The sequence below is a fragment of the Canis lupus genome, chromosome 38, assembly GCF_048164855.1.
Source record: "Canis lupus baileyi chromosome 38, mCanLup2.hap1, whole genome shotgun sequence".
Lineage (NCBI taxonomy): Eukaryota > Metazoa > Chordata > Mammalia > Carnivora > Canidae > Canis > Canis lupus.
The window spans coordinates 26,839,715-26,852,790 of NC_132875.1; positions in this window are offsets into that span (position 1 = coordinate 26,839,715).

Sequence of the window (13,076 nt, forward strand, 5' to 3'; positions counted from 1 at the left end):
GCAGAGACACAGACTGAGGGAGAAGCAGGAACCATGCACCAGGAGCCCGACGTGGGATTCGATCCCGGGTCTCCATGATCGCGCCCGGGGCCTAAGGCAGGCGCCAAACCGCTGCGCCACCCAGGGATCCCATCTGTTTGTAGCTTCTCATGTACCTCGTGACTCTGGTCCCCACCAGTGCCTTACCGGGACCGGGTGAGTTTGGTTTCCACCTGCACCACACCTGGACCTGGTGATTCTGGTCTGCACCTGAGACTACCCTGGATCTGGTGACTGTGGTCCCCACCTGGCTTCACCTAGCCCTGTTGACCATGGTCCTCATCACGGAAAAATGGCACCCGGTGACTGTGTTCCACACCTGGACCTCACCTGGAGGAGGTGACTCTGTTCCCCCTGTGGGTCTCACCGTGCTCTAATGACTGTGAACCCCACTTTGGCCTGACTTGGACCTGCTGACCCTGGTTGCCACCTGTGCGTTACCTCGAACTGTTGACTCTGGTTCTTTCAAGGGCCTCCCCTGTACCTGGTGATCCTGGTTCCCACCTGGGCCTCACCTGGGCCTGGTGACTCTTGTCACCACCGGGGACTCACTTGGACCTGGTTACAGTGTTCCACACTGGGCCTCAAGTAGAACTCTTGACCATGGTCCCCAAGCCTGCCTCACATGGACCAGTTGCCTCTGATACCTACCAGCGCCTCACGTGTACCTGGTAACTCTGGTCCTCACCTGGGCCTCATCTGGACCTAGTGACTCTGGTACCCACCTGGGCTTCACCTGGATCTGGTGACTCTGGTCCCCACCTGGCCTTCACCTGGATCTGGTGACTCTGGTCCCCACCTGGACCTCTCCTAGACCTGGTGACTCTCTTTCCAACATGGGCCTCACCTGGATCTGGTGACTCTGGTCCTCAGTTTGGCCTCACCTAGACCTGGTGTCTCTCGTCCCCACTTTGACCTAACTCAGAACTGGAGAATCTTGCCCCACCTAGGCCGCACCCAGACCTGGTGACTCTTGTCCCCAGCTATGCCTCAATTCGACCTGATGAATCTGGTCCTCACGTGGGCCTTAGATGGACCTGGGACTCAGCTGGATAGAGTGGCTCTTGTTCCCACAAAGGGCTCACCTGATACTGGTGACTGGGGTCTTTTTCTATGCCTCACCAGGACCTAGTGATTCTGTTCCCCTTCTGGGCCTGCATGGCCCTAGTGACTCTGGTCCTCACCCAGGCATCATTGGGACCTGGATACTCTATTCCACACCTGGGACTCACTTTGACCAGGGACCTCTGGTCCCATTCTGGGCCTCAAACTAAACTGGTTACTCTGGTTCCCCCTCTGGGACTCACCCTTACCTGTTGAATCTGGTCACCCCTTGGGCTTCACTTTGGCCTGGTGAATCTGGTCCTTAGCTGGTACTCACCTGGATCTCGTGACTGGTCGCCATCTGGGCCTCACCTGGACCTGGTGAATCTCTTCCCCATCTGGGCCTCACCCAGTCCTGGTGACTTTGTTCCCCACCTAGACCTGATTGCTTTGGACACTTTCTTGGCCACACCTGGAAGTGGTGATTCTCGTTCCCACATGGACATCATGTGGACCTGGTGGCTGCAGTATTTCTAGCTTCTCATGTACCTCGTGATTCTGGTCCCCACCAGGGCCTCAAAGGGACCTGGTGAGTGTGGTTGCCACCTGCACCACACCTGGAACTGATGATTCTGGTCTGCACCTGAGACTACCCTGGATCTGGTGACTGTGGTCCCCACCTGGGCTTCACCCGGATTTGGGGACTCCGGTCCCCATCCGGGCCTCAACTCTACCTGTTGACCATGGTCCTCAACTGGGCAAAATTGGGACCAGGTGACTGTGTTCCACAACTGGACCTCTCCTGGACCACAGGACTCTGGTCCCCCTCTGGGTCTCACCGTGCCTTCGTGACTGTGAACCCCACTTTGGCCTGACTTGGACCTGCTGACCCTGGTTGCCACCTGCGCCTGACCTCGAACTGTTGACTCTGGTTCTTTCAAGGGTCTCCCCTGTACCTGGTGATCCTGGTCCCCACCTGATCCTCACGTGGACGTGGTGACTCTAGTCACCTCCGCGGACTCACCTGGACCTGCTTACTGTGTTCCACACCTCGGCCTCAAGTAGACCTGTTGACCATGGTCCCCATGCCGGCCTCACATGGACATGTTGACTCTAATCCCCACCGGGGCCTCACGTGTACCTGGTAACTCTGGTCCTCACCTGGGCCTCATCTGGACCTAGTGTCTCTGGTCCCCACCTGGGCTTCACCTGGAACTGGTGGCTCTGGTCCCCACCTGGGTTTCACCTGGAACTGGTGACGCTCTTTCCAACATGGACTTCACTTGGTGAATCTGGTCCTTAGCTGGTCCACATTTGGATCTGGTCACTGGTCGCCACCTGGGCCTCACCTGGACTTGGTGAATACTGTTGCCACCTGCGCCCCCCCTGGAACTTGTGACTCTGGTCCCACCAGAACCTCACCTGGATCTGGAGGCTCTGGTTCCCATAAGGGGCTCTCCTGGACCTGGTTCTTGTGGTCTCCATCTAGCCTCACCTGGAACACAATGACTCTGATCCATATTTGTGCCTCTCTTGGACCTGTGGACTCTGGTCCTTACCTGGGCATCATTGGGACCTGGATACTCTCTTATATACCTGGGCGTCACCTGGACCTGGTGACTGTGGTCCCACCTGGGCCTCACCTGGATGAGGTCACTGGTTCCTACAGGGACATCACCTGGACCTGTTGACTCAGGTCCTCAAATGGGCATCATGGGACCTGTTATCTCAGTTCCAAATCGGGGCCTCACCTGGACCTAGTGATTCTCGTCCCCCTCTGGGCCTCACCCTGACCTGTTGACTCTGGTCCTCACCTGGATATCATAAGAACCGGGTGACTCTGGTCCCCCTTTGGGACTCACCCGGAGCTGGGGAGACTGGTACTCAACTGGGTCTCAACACGATCTGGTGAATCTACTCCTCACTTAGGCCTCGTCTGCACCTTGTGACTCTTATCCCACCTGGCATCAATGGGATATGGTTACTCTGTTCCCCACCTGGGCGTCACTTGGACATGATAACTGTTCTCCGCACTTTGGCCTCAACTGGTCCTGATGACACTGGTCCCCCCACCTAGGCCTCAATCTGGACCTGGTGACTGTGGTCCCCACCTGGGTATCACCTTGACCTGTTGCCTCTCGTTCCCACATGAACCACACCTGGACCTGGTGACTGTGGTGTCCTTGTAGACTCACATTTACCTGGTGACTCCGTTCCCGTCTAGGGCCTCACCTGGATCTGGTGACTCTGGCCTGCAGGTTGGCTTCACCTGGAATTGGTGAGTGGGGTTGTCACCTGGGCCTCACCCATACCTGGTGACTCAGGTCCCTACGTGGGCCTCTTGGACCTGGTGAATCTAGTACTTACCTGGTCCTCTCCCCGACCCGGGGACTCTGGTCACGACCTGGGCCTCACCTGGACCTGGTGAATCTGTTCCATATCTTGGCCTCACCGAGTCCTGGTGACTTTGTTCCCCACTTGGACCTGATTGCTGTGGACTCTTTTTGCCTCACCTGGAACTGGTGACTCTGATCCTATCTGCGCGTCACCCAGATCTGGTGACCCTGGAACTCACCTGGGCATCATTGGTACCTGATTACTCTGTTCCACACCTGAGCCTCACCTGGACATGATGACTCTGGTACCCCTCTGGGCCTCACCCTGACCTGGTGACTCTGGTCCCCATCTGGATGTCACCTGGACCAGGTGATTCTGGTACCCCTGTAGGCCTCAACCAGACCTGGTGACTCTGGTCCTCAACTGGGCCTCACCAGGACCTAGTGAACATGCTCCCCACCTGCGCCTCATCTGGACCTGGTGACTCTGGTTCTCCCTGGGCATCATCGGCACATGGTTACTCTATTCCTCACTGGGACTGACCTTATCCTGGTAACTCTGCTCCTGACTTTGGCCTCTTCTGTACCAGGTGACTCTGGCTCCACCTGGGCCTAACCTGTAACTGGTGACTCTGATCCAAATCATGGCCTCACCAGACCTGGTGACTGTGGTTCCCATCGGGACCTCACCTGGTCCTCATGTCTCTGTTCTCACGTGGGCCTCACCAGGACCTGGTGTTTCTCGTACCCACCTGGGTAGCATCAGGATATGGTTACACTGTTCACTAACAGTGACCCTGCCGGACCTATTATCTCTGGTCTTCACCTCGCCACACATGGACATGGTGACACTGGTTACCACCTCGGTCTCACCTGGACATGGTGAGTCTGATCCCCAACTGTGCCTCAATGTAACTGGTGATTCTCGTTCCCACATGGACTTCATTTGGACCTGCTGGCTGCACTGTTTCTAGCTTCTCATGCACCTCGTGGCTCTGGTCCCCACCAGGACCTCACCGGGACCTGTTGAGTGTGGTTGCCACCTGCACCTCACCTGGACTTTGCTGATTCTTTTTTTTTTTTTTTTTTGACTTTGCTGATTCTTGTCTGCCCCTGAGACTACCCTGGATCTGGTGACTGTGGTCCCCACCTGGGCTTCACCTGGATTTGGGGACTCCGGTCCCCATCTGGGCCACACCTGGCCCTGATGACCATGGTCCTCAACTGGGCACAATTGGGACCCGGTGACTGTGTTCCACAACTGGACCTTACCTGGAACAGGTGACTCTGGTCCTCCTCTGGGTCTCACCGTGCCCTAGTGACTGTGAACCCCACTTTGGCCTGACTTGGACCTGCTGACGCTGGTTGCCACCTGCGCCTGACCTCGAAATGTTGACTCTGGTACTTTCAAGGGCCTCCCCTGTACCTGGTGATCCTGGTCCCCACCTGAGCCTCACCTGGACGTGGTGACTCTTGTCAACACCGGGGACTCACCTGGACCTGCTTACTGTGTTCCACACCTGGGCCTCAAGTAGACGTGTTGACCATGGTCCCCAAGGCGGCCCCACATGTACCTGTTGCCTCTGATCCCCACCGGGGCCTCACATGTACCTGGTAACTCTGGTCCTCACCTGGGCCTCATCTGGACCTAGTGACTCTGGTCCCCACCTGGTCTTCACCTGGATCTGGTGACTCTGGTCCCCACCTGGAACTCATCTGGATCTGGTGACACTGGTCCTCAGTTTGCCCTAACCCAGACCTGGTGACTCTTGTCCCCAGCTATGCCTCAATTCGACCTGATGAATCTGGTCCTCACGTAGGCCTCACATGGATCTGGGACTCAGCTTGTTAGAGTGGCTCTTGTTCCCACAAGGATCTCAACTGATACTGGTGACTGTGGTCTTATTGTATGCCTCACCAGGACCTAGTGATTCTGTTCCCCATCTGGGCCTGCATGGCCCTAGTGACTCTGGTCCTGACCCAGGCATCATTGGGACCTGGATACTCTCTTATATACCTGGGCCTCACCTGAATCTGGTGACTCTGCCCTGCAGGTTGGCCTCACATGGACTTTGTTAGTGGGATGCCACGTGGGCCTTACCCATACCTGGTGACTCAGGTCCCCACGTGGGCCTCTTGGACCTGGTGAATCTGGTCCTTACCTGGTCTTCTCCCAGACCCGGGGAATCTGGTCACAACCTGGGCCTCACCCTGACCTGGTGAATCTGGCCCCCATCTGGGCCTCACCCAGTCCTGGTGACTATGTTCCCCACTTGGACCTGATTGCTCTGGAATCTTTCTTAGCCTCACCTGGAACTGGTGACTCTGATCCTATCTGTGCGTCACCCAGACCTGTTGAAACTGGTACTCAACTGGGCATCATTGGTACCTGGTTACTCTGTTCCACACCTGAGCCTCACCTGGACTTGATGTCTCTGGGACCTCTCTGGGTCTCACCCTGACCTGGTGATCTGATCCCCATCTGGATGTCACCTGGACCAGGTGATTCTGGTACCCCTCTAGGCCTCAACCAGATCTGGTGACTCTTTTCCTCAACTGGGCCTCACCTGGACCTAGTGAATATGCTCCATCTGGGCCTCATTTGGACCTGGTGACTCTGGTCACTCACTGAGCATCAACGGGAAATGGTTCCACTGCATGGCCTGCTGGTTGGCCTCACCTGGACCTGGTAACTCTGGTCCCTACTGGGCATCATCGGGATATGGTTCCTCTGCATGGCCTGCAGGTTCGCCTCATCTTGACCTGGTCAGTGGGGTTCCCACGTGGGTCTTACCCATGCCTGGTGACACAGGTCCCCACGTGGGCCTCACTTGAACCTGGTGAATGTGGTCCTTACCTAGTCCTCACACGGAACTGGTACATCTGGTCACCACTTGGGCATCACCTAGTCCTGGTGACTTTGTTCCCCACCTGGACCTGATTGCTGTGGACACCTTCTTGGCCTCACCTGGAAGTGGTAATTCTGATCCTAACTGGGCCTCTTCCAGATCTGGTGACTCTGGTCCTCACCTGTGGACCATTATGACCTGGATACTCTGTTCCACACCTGAGCCTCACCTGGACATGATGACTCTGGATCACCTCTGGGCCTCACCCTGACATGGTTACTCTGGTCCCCATCTGGATGTCACCTAACCAGGTGAATCTGGTACCTCTCTAGGCCTCAACCAAACCTGGTGACTCTAGTCCTCAACTGGGTCTGCCCGGGACCTAGTGAATATGCTCCCCAACTGCGCCTCATCTGGACATGATGACTCTGGTTCTACGTGGGCATCATCGGGACATGGTTACTCTATTCCCCACTGGGAGTGACCTGATCCTTGTAACACTGGTCTGACTTTGGCATTTTCTGTACCAGGTGACTCTGGCTCCACCTGGGCCTCACCTGTAACTGGTGACTCTTATCCTAAGCATGGCCTCACCTGACTTGGTGACTCTGGTCCCCATTAGGATGTAACCTGGACCAGGTGATTCTGGTACCCATCTAGGCCTCAACCAGTTCTGGTGACTCTGGTCCTCAATTGGCTTCACCTGGACCTAGTGAATATGCTCCATCTGGGCCTCATTTGGACCTGGTGACTGTCGTCCCTACCTGGGCATTATCGGGACATGGTTCCGCACATGGCCTGCAGGTTGGCCTCACCTGGACCTGGGGAGTGGGATTGCCACCTGTGGCTCACCCATACCTGGTGACTCAGGTCCCCACGTGGGCCTCTTGGACCTGGTGAATCTGGTCCTTACCTCTTCTTCTCCCAACCTGGGTACTCTGTTCATCACCTGGGCCTCACTTGGACAAGGTGAACTGGTCCCCATCTGGGCCTCACCCAGTCCTGGTTACTTTGTTCCCCACCTGGAACTGATTGCTGTGGACTCTTTCTTTGCCTCACCTGGAACTGGTGACTCTGATCCTATCTGCGCGTCACCCAGATCTGGTGACTCTGGTCCTCATCTGGGCATCATTGGTACCTGGTGACTCAGTTCCACCCCTGAACCTCACCTGGACATGATGACTCTGGAACCTCTCTGGGCCTCACCCTGTCCTGGTGACTCTGGTCCCCATCTGGATGTCACCTGGACCAGGTGATTCTGGTACCCCTCTGAGCCTCAACCAGATCTGGTGACTCTGGTCCTCTACTGGGCCTCACCTGGACCTAGTGAATATGCTCCATCTGGGCCTCATTTGGACCTGGTGACTCTGGTCCCTACCTGGGCATCATCGGGACATGGTTCCACTGCATGGCCTGCAGGTTGGCATCACCTGGACCTGGTAACTCTGGTTCCTACATGTACATCATCGGGACACGGTTCCTCTGCATGGCGCGAAGGATGGCCTCTCCTGGACCTGGTGAGTTTGGTTGCAACCTGTGCCTCACCCGTACCTGGGGACACAGGTCCCCGCTTGGGCCTCTTGGACCGGGTGAATCTGGTCCTTACCTGGTCGTCTCCCAGCCCCAGGGTCTCTGGTCACCACCTGGGAATCACCTGGACCTGGTGAATCTGGTCCTGACCAGGGCCTCACCCAGTCCTGGTGACTTTGTTCCCCACCTGGACCTGATTGCTATGGACTCCTTCTTGGCCTCACCTGTAACTGGTGACTCTGGTCATATCTGCGCGTCACCCAGACCTGGTGACTCTGGTCCTCACCTGGGCATCATTAGTACCCGGTGACTCTGTTCTACACCTGAGCCTCACCTGGACATGATGACTCTGGAACCCCTCTGGGCCTCACCCTACCCTGGTGACTGTGGTCCCCATCTGGATGTCACCTGGACCAGGGGATTCTTGTACACCTCTCGGCCTCAACCAGATCTGGTGACTCTGGTCCTCAACTGGGCCTCACCTGGACCTAGTGAATATGCTCCATCTGGGCCTCATTTGGACCTGGTGACCCTGGTCTCTAATGGGCATCATCGGGACATGGTTTCACTGCATGGCCTGCAGGTTTGACTCACTTGGACCTGGTAACTCTGGTCCCTACCTGGGCATCATCGGGACATGGTTCCACTGCATGGCCTGCAGGTTGGCCTCACCTGGACCTGGTAACTCTGGTCCCTACCTGGGCATCATCTGGACACGGTTCCTCTCCATCACCTGCAGGTTGGCCTCACCTGGACCTGGTGAGTGGGGTTGCCAATTGTGCCTCACCCATACATGGTGACACAGGTCCCCACGTGGGCCTCAATTGTACCTGGTGAATCTGGTCCTTACCTGGTCCTTCCCCGGAACTGGTAACTCTGGTTACCACCTGGGAATCACCTGGGCATGGTGAATCTGGTCCCCATCTGGGCCTCATCCAGTCCTGGTGACTTTGTTCCCCACATGGATCTGATTGCTGTGGACGCCTTCTTGGCCTCACCTGGAACTGGTGACTCTGATCCTATTAGCGCGTCACCCAGACCTAGTGAATCTGGTCCTCAACTGGGCATCATTGGTACCTGGTGACTCTGTTCCACACCTGAGCCTCACTTGGACATGATGTCTCTGGAATCTCTCTGGGCCTCACCCTGACCTGGTGACTCTGGTCCCCATCTCGTTGTCACCTGAACCAGGTGATTCTGGTACCCTTATAGGGCTCAACCAGATCTGGTGACTCTGGTCCTCAACTGGGCCTCACCTAGACCTAGTGAATATGCTCCATCTGGGCCTCATTTGGACATGGTGATTCTGATCCCTACCTCGGCATTACCGGGACATGGTTCCACTGCATGGCCTGCAGGTGTGCCTCACCTGGACCTGATAACTCTAGACCCCACCTGGGCATCATCAGGACATGGTTCCTCGGCATGGCGTGCAGGTTGGCCTCACTTGGACCTAGTGAGTGGGGTTTTCACCTGAGACTCACCCATGCCTGGTGACACAGGTCCCAACGTGGGCCTCACGTGGACCTGATGAATCTGGTCCTTCCCTTGTCCTCACCCGGAACTGGTATCTCTGGTCATCACCTGGGAATCACCTGGACATTGTGATTCTGGTCCCCATCTGGGCCTCACCCAGTCCTGTTGACTTTGTTACCCACCTGGCCCTGATTGCTGTGTACTCCTTATGGCCCTCACCTGGAACTGTTGACTCTGATCCTAACTCGGCCTCACCCAGATCTGTTGACTCTGGTCCTCACCTGTGGATCATCATGACCTGGATACTCTGTTCCACACCTGAGACACACCTGGACATGATGACTCTGGATCCCCTCTGGTCCTCTCCCTGACATGGTGAATCTGGTCCCCATCTGGACGGCACCTAGACCAGGTGAATCTGGTACCCCTCTAGGCCTCTCCTAGACCTGGTGACTCTGGTCCTCTACTGGGCCTCAACGGGACGTAGTGAATATGCTCCCCAACTTCGCCTCATCTGGACATGGTGACTCTGGCTCCACCTGGGCCTCACCTGTAACTGGTGACTCAGATCCAAAGCATGGCCTCTCCTGACCTGGTGACTGTGGTTCCCATCGGGACCTCACCTGGACCTCATGTTTCTGGTCCCACCTGGGCCTTGCCAGGACCTGGTGTCTCTGGTACCCACCTGGGTAGCATCAGGATATGGTTACACTGTTCACTAACAGTGACCCAGCCGGACCTATTAACTCTGGTCTTCACCTGGGCCACACCTGGACATGGTGACACTCGTTCCCACCTGGGTCTCACCTGGAAATGGTGAGTCAGATACCCACCTGGTCCTAACCTATAACTGTTGATTCTCGTTCCCACATGGACATCATGTGGACCTGGTGGCTGCGGTGTTTCTAGTTTGTCATGTATCTTGTGACACTGGTCCCCACCAGGGCCTCACCGGGACCTGGTGAGTGTGGTTGCCACCTGCACCTCACCTGGACCTGGTGATTCTGGTCTGCACCTGAGACTACCCTGGATCTGGTGACTGTGGTCCCCACCTGGGCTTCACCTGGATTTGGGGACTCTCGTCCCCATGTGAGGCTCACCAGGCCCTGTTGACCATGGTGTTCAACTGGGCAAAATTGGGACGCGGTGACTGTGTTCCACAACTGGACCTCACCTGGACCACGTGACTCTGGTGCCCCTCTGGGTCTCACCATTCCCTAGTGACTGTGAACCCCACTTTCCCCTGACTTAGACCTGCTGACCCTGGTTGAAACCTGCGCCTGAACTCGAACTGTTGACTCTGGTTCTTTCAAGGGCCTCCCCTGTACCTGGTGATCCTGGTCCGAACCTGGGCCTCACCTGGACGTGGTGACTCTTGTCACCATGGGGACTCACCTGGACCTGCTTACTGTGTTCCACACCTGGGCCTCAAGTAGACCTGTTGACCATGGTCCCCAAGCCGGCCTCACATGGACCTGTTGCCTCTGATCCCCACCGGGGCCTCACGTGTACCTTGTAACTCTGGTCGTCACCTGGGCCTCATCTGGACCTAGAGACTCTGGTCCCCACCTGGGCTTCACCTGGATCTGGAGACTCTGGTCCCCATCTGGACTTCACCTGGATCTGGTGACTCTGGTCCCAATCTGGACCTCTCCTGGACTTGGTGTCTCTCTTGCCCACTTTGACCTAACTCAGAACTGCTGAATCTTGCCCCACCTATTACGCACCCAGACCTAGTGACTCTTGTCCCTAGCTATTCCTCAATTCGACCTGATGAATCTGGTCCTCACGTGGACCTCACATTTACCTGGGACTCAGCTGGAAAGAGTGGCTCTGGTTCCCACTAGGGGCTCACCTGATACTGCTGAATGTGGTCTTATTCTATGCCTCACCAGAAACTAGTGATTCTGTTCCCCATCTGGGCCTGCATGGCCTTAGTGACTCTGGTCCTCACTCAGGCATCATTGGGACCTGGATACTCTATTCCACACCTGGGCCTCACTTTTACCAGGAACCGCTGGTCCCATTCTGGGCCTCAAACTAAACTGGTTACTCTGGTTCCCCCTCTTAACCTCACCCTTACCTGGTGACTCTGGTCACCCCTTGGGCCTCCCCTGGGCCTGGTGACTCTGGCCTGCAGGTTGGCCTCACCTGGACTTGATTAGTGGGATGCCACCTGGGCCTCACCCATACATGGTGACTCAGGTCCCCACATGGGCCTCTTGGACCTGGTGAATCTGGCCCTTACCTGGACTTCTCCCAGACCCGTGGAATCTGGTCACAACATGGGCCTCACCTGGACCTGGTGAATCTGGTCCCCATCTGGGCCTAACCCAGTCCTGGTGACTATGTTCCCCAACAGGACCTGATTGCTCTGGACTCTTTCTTGCCCTCACCTTGAACTGGTGACTCTGATCCGATCTGTGCGTCACCCAGACCTGGTGACTCTCGTCCTCACCTGGGCATCATTGGTACCTGGTTACTCTGTTCCACACCTGAGCCTCACCTGGACATGATGTCTCTGGGACCTCTCTGGGCCTCACCCTGACCTGGTGATCTGGTCCCCATCTGGATGTCACCTGGACCAGGTGATTCTGGAACCCCTCTAGGCCTCGACTAGATCTGGTGACTCTTGTCCTCAAGTGGGCCTCACCTGGACCTAGTGAATATGCTCCATCTGGGCCTCATTTGGACCTGGTCACTCTGGTAACTCACTGGGCATCATCTGGAAATGGTTCCACTGCATGGCCTGCTGGTTTGCCTCACCTGGACCTGGTAACTCTGGTCCCTACCTGGGCATCATCGGGACATCTTGACCTGGTGAGTGGGGTTCCCACCTGGAACTTACCCATGCCTGGTGACACAGATCCCCACGTGGGCCTCACTTGGACCTGGTGAATGTGGTCCTTACCTAGTCCTCACCCGGAACTGGTAAATCTGGTCACCACCTGGGCATCACCTAGTCCTGGTGACTTTGTTCCCCACCTGACCTGATTGCTGTGGACACCTTCTTGGCATTACCTGGAAGTGGTAACTCTGATCCCAACTGGGCCTCTCTCAGATCTGGTGACTCTGGTCCTCACCTGGGCCTCATCTGGACCTAGTGACTCTCGACCCCACCTGGGCTTCAACTGGATCTGGTGACTCTGGTCCCCACCTGGATTTCACGTGGAACTGGTGACTCTGGTCCATACCTGAACCTCCTCTGGACCTGGTGACTCACTTTCCAACATGGACCTCACTTGGATCTGGTGACTATGGTCCTCAGTTTGGCCTCACCTGGACCTGGTGTCTCTCGTCCCCACTTTGACCTAACTCAGAACTGCTGATCTTGCCCCACCTAGGCCGCACACAGACATGGTGACTCTTGTCCCCAGCTATGCCTCAATTCGACCTGATGAATCTGGTCCTCACGTGGGCCTCCATGGACCTGGGACTCAGCTGGATAGAGTGGCTCTGGTTCCCACAAAGGGCTTACCTGATACTGCTGACTGTGGTCTTATTCTATGCCTCACCAGGACCTAGTGATTCTGTTCCCCATCTGGTCCTGCATTGCCCTAGTAACTCTTTTCCTCACACAGGCATCATTGGGATCTGGATACTCTATTCCACATCTGCGCCTCACTTTCACCAGGGACCTAGGGTCCCATTCTGAGCCTCAAACTAAACTGCTTATTCTGGTTCCCCCTCTGGGCGTCACCCCTACCTGGTGACTCTGGTCACCCCTTGGGCTTCACTTGCAGCTGGTGAATCTGGTCCTTAGCTGTTCCGCACCTGGATCTGGTGACCGGTCGCTACCTGG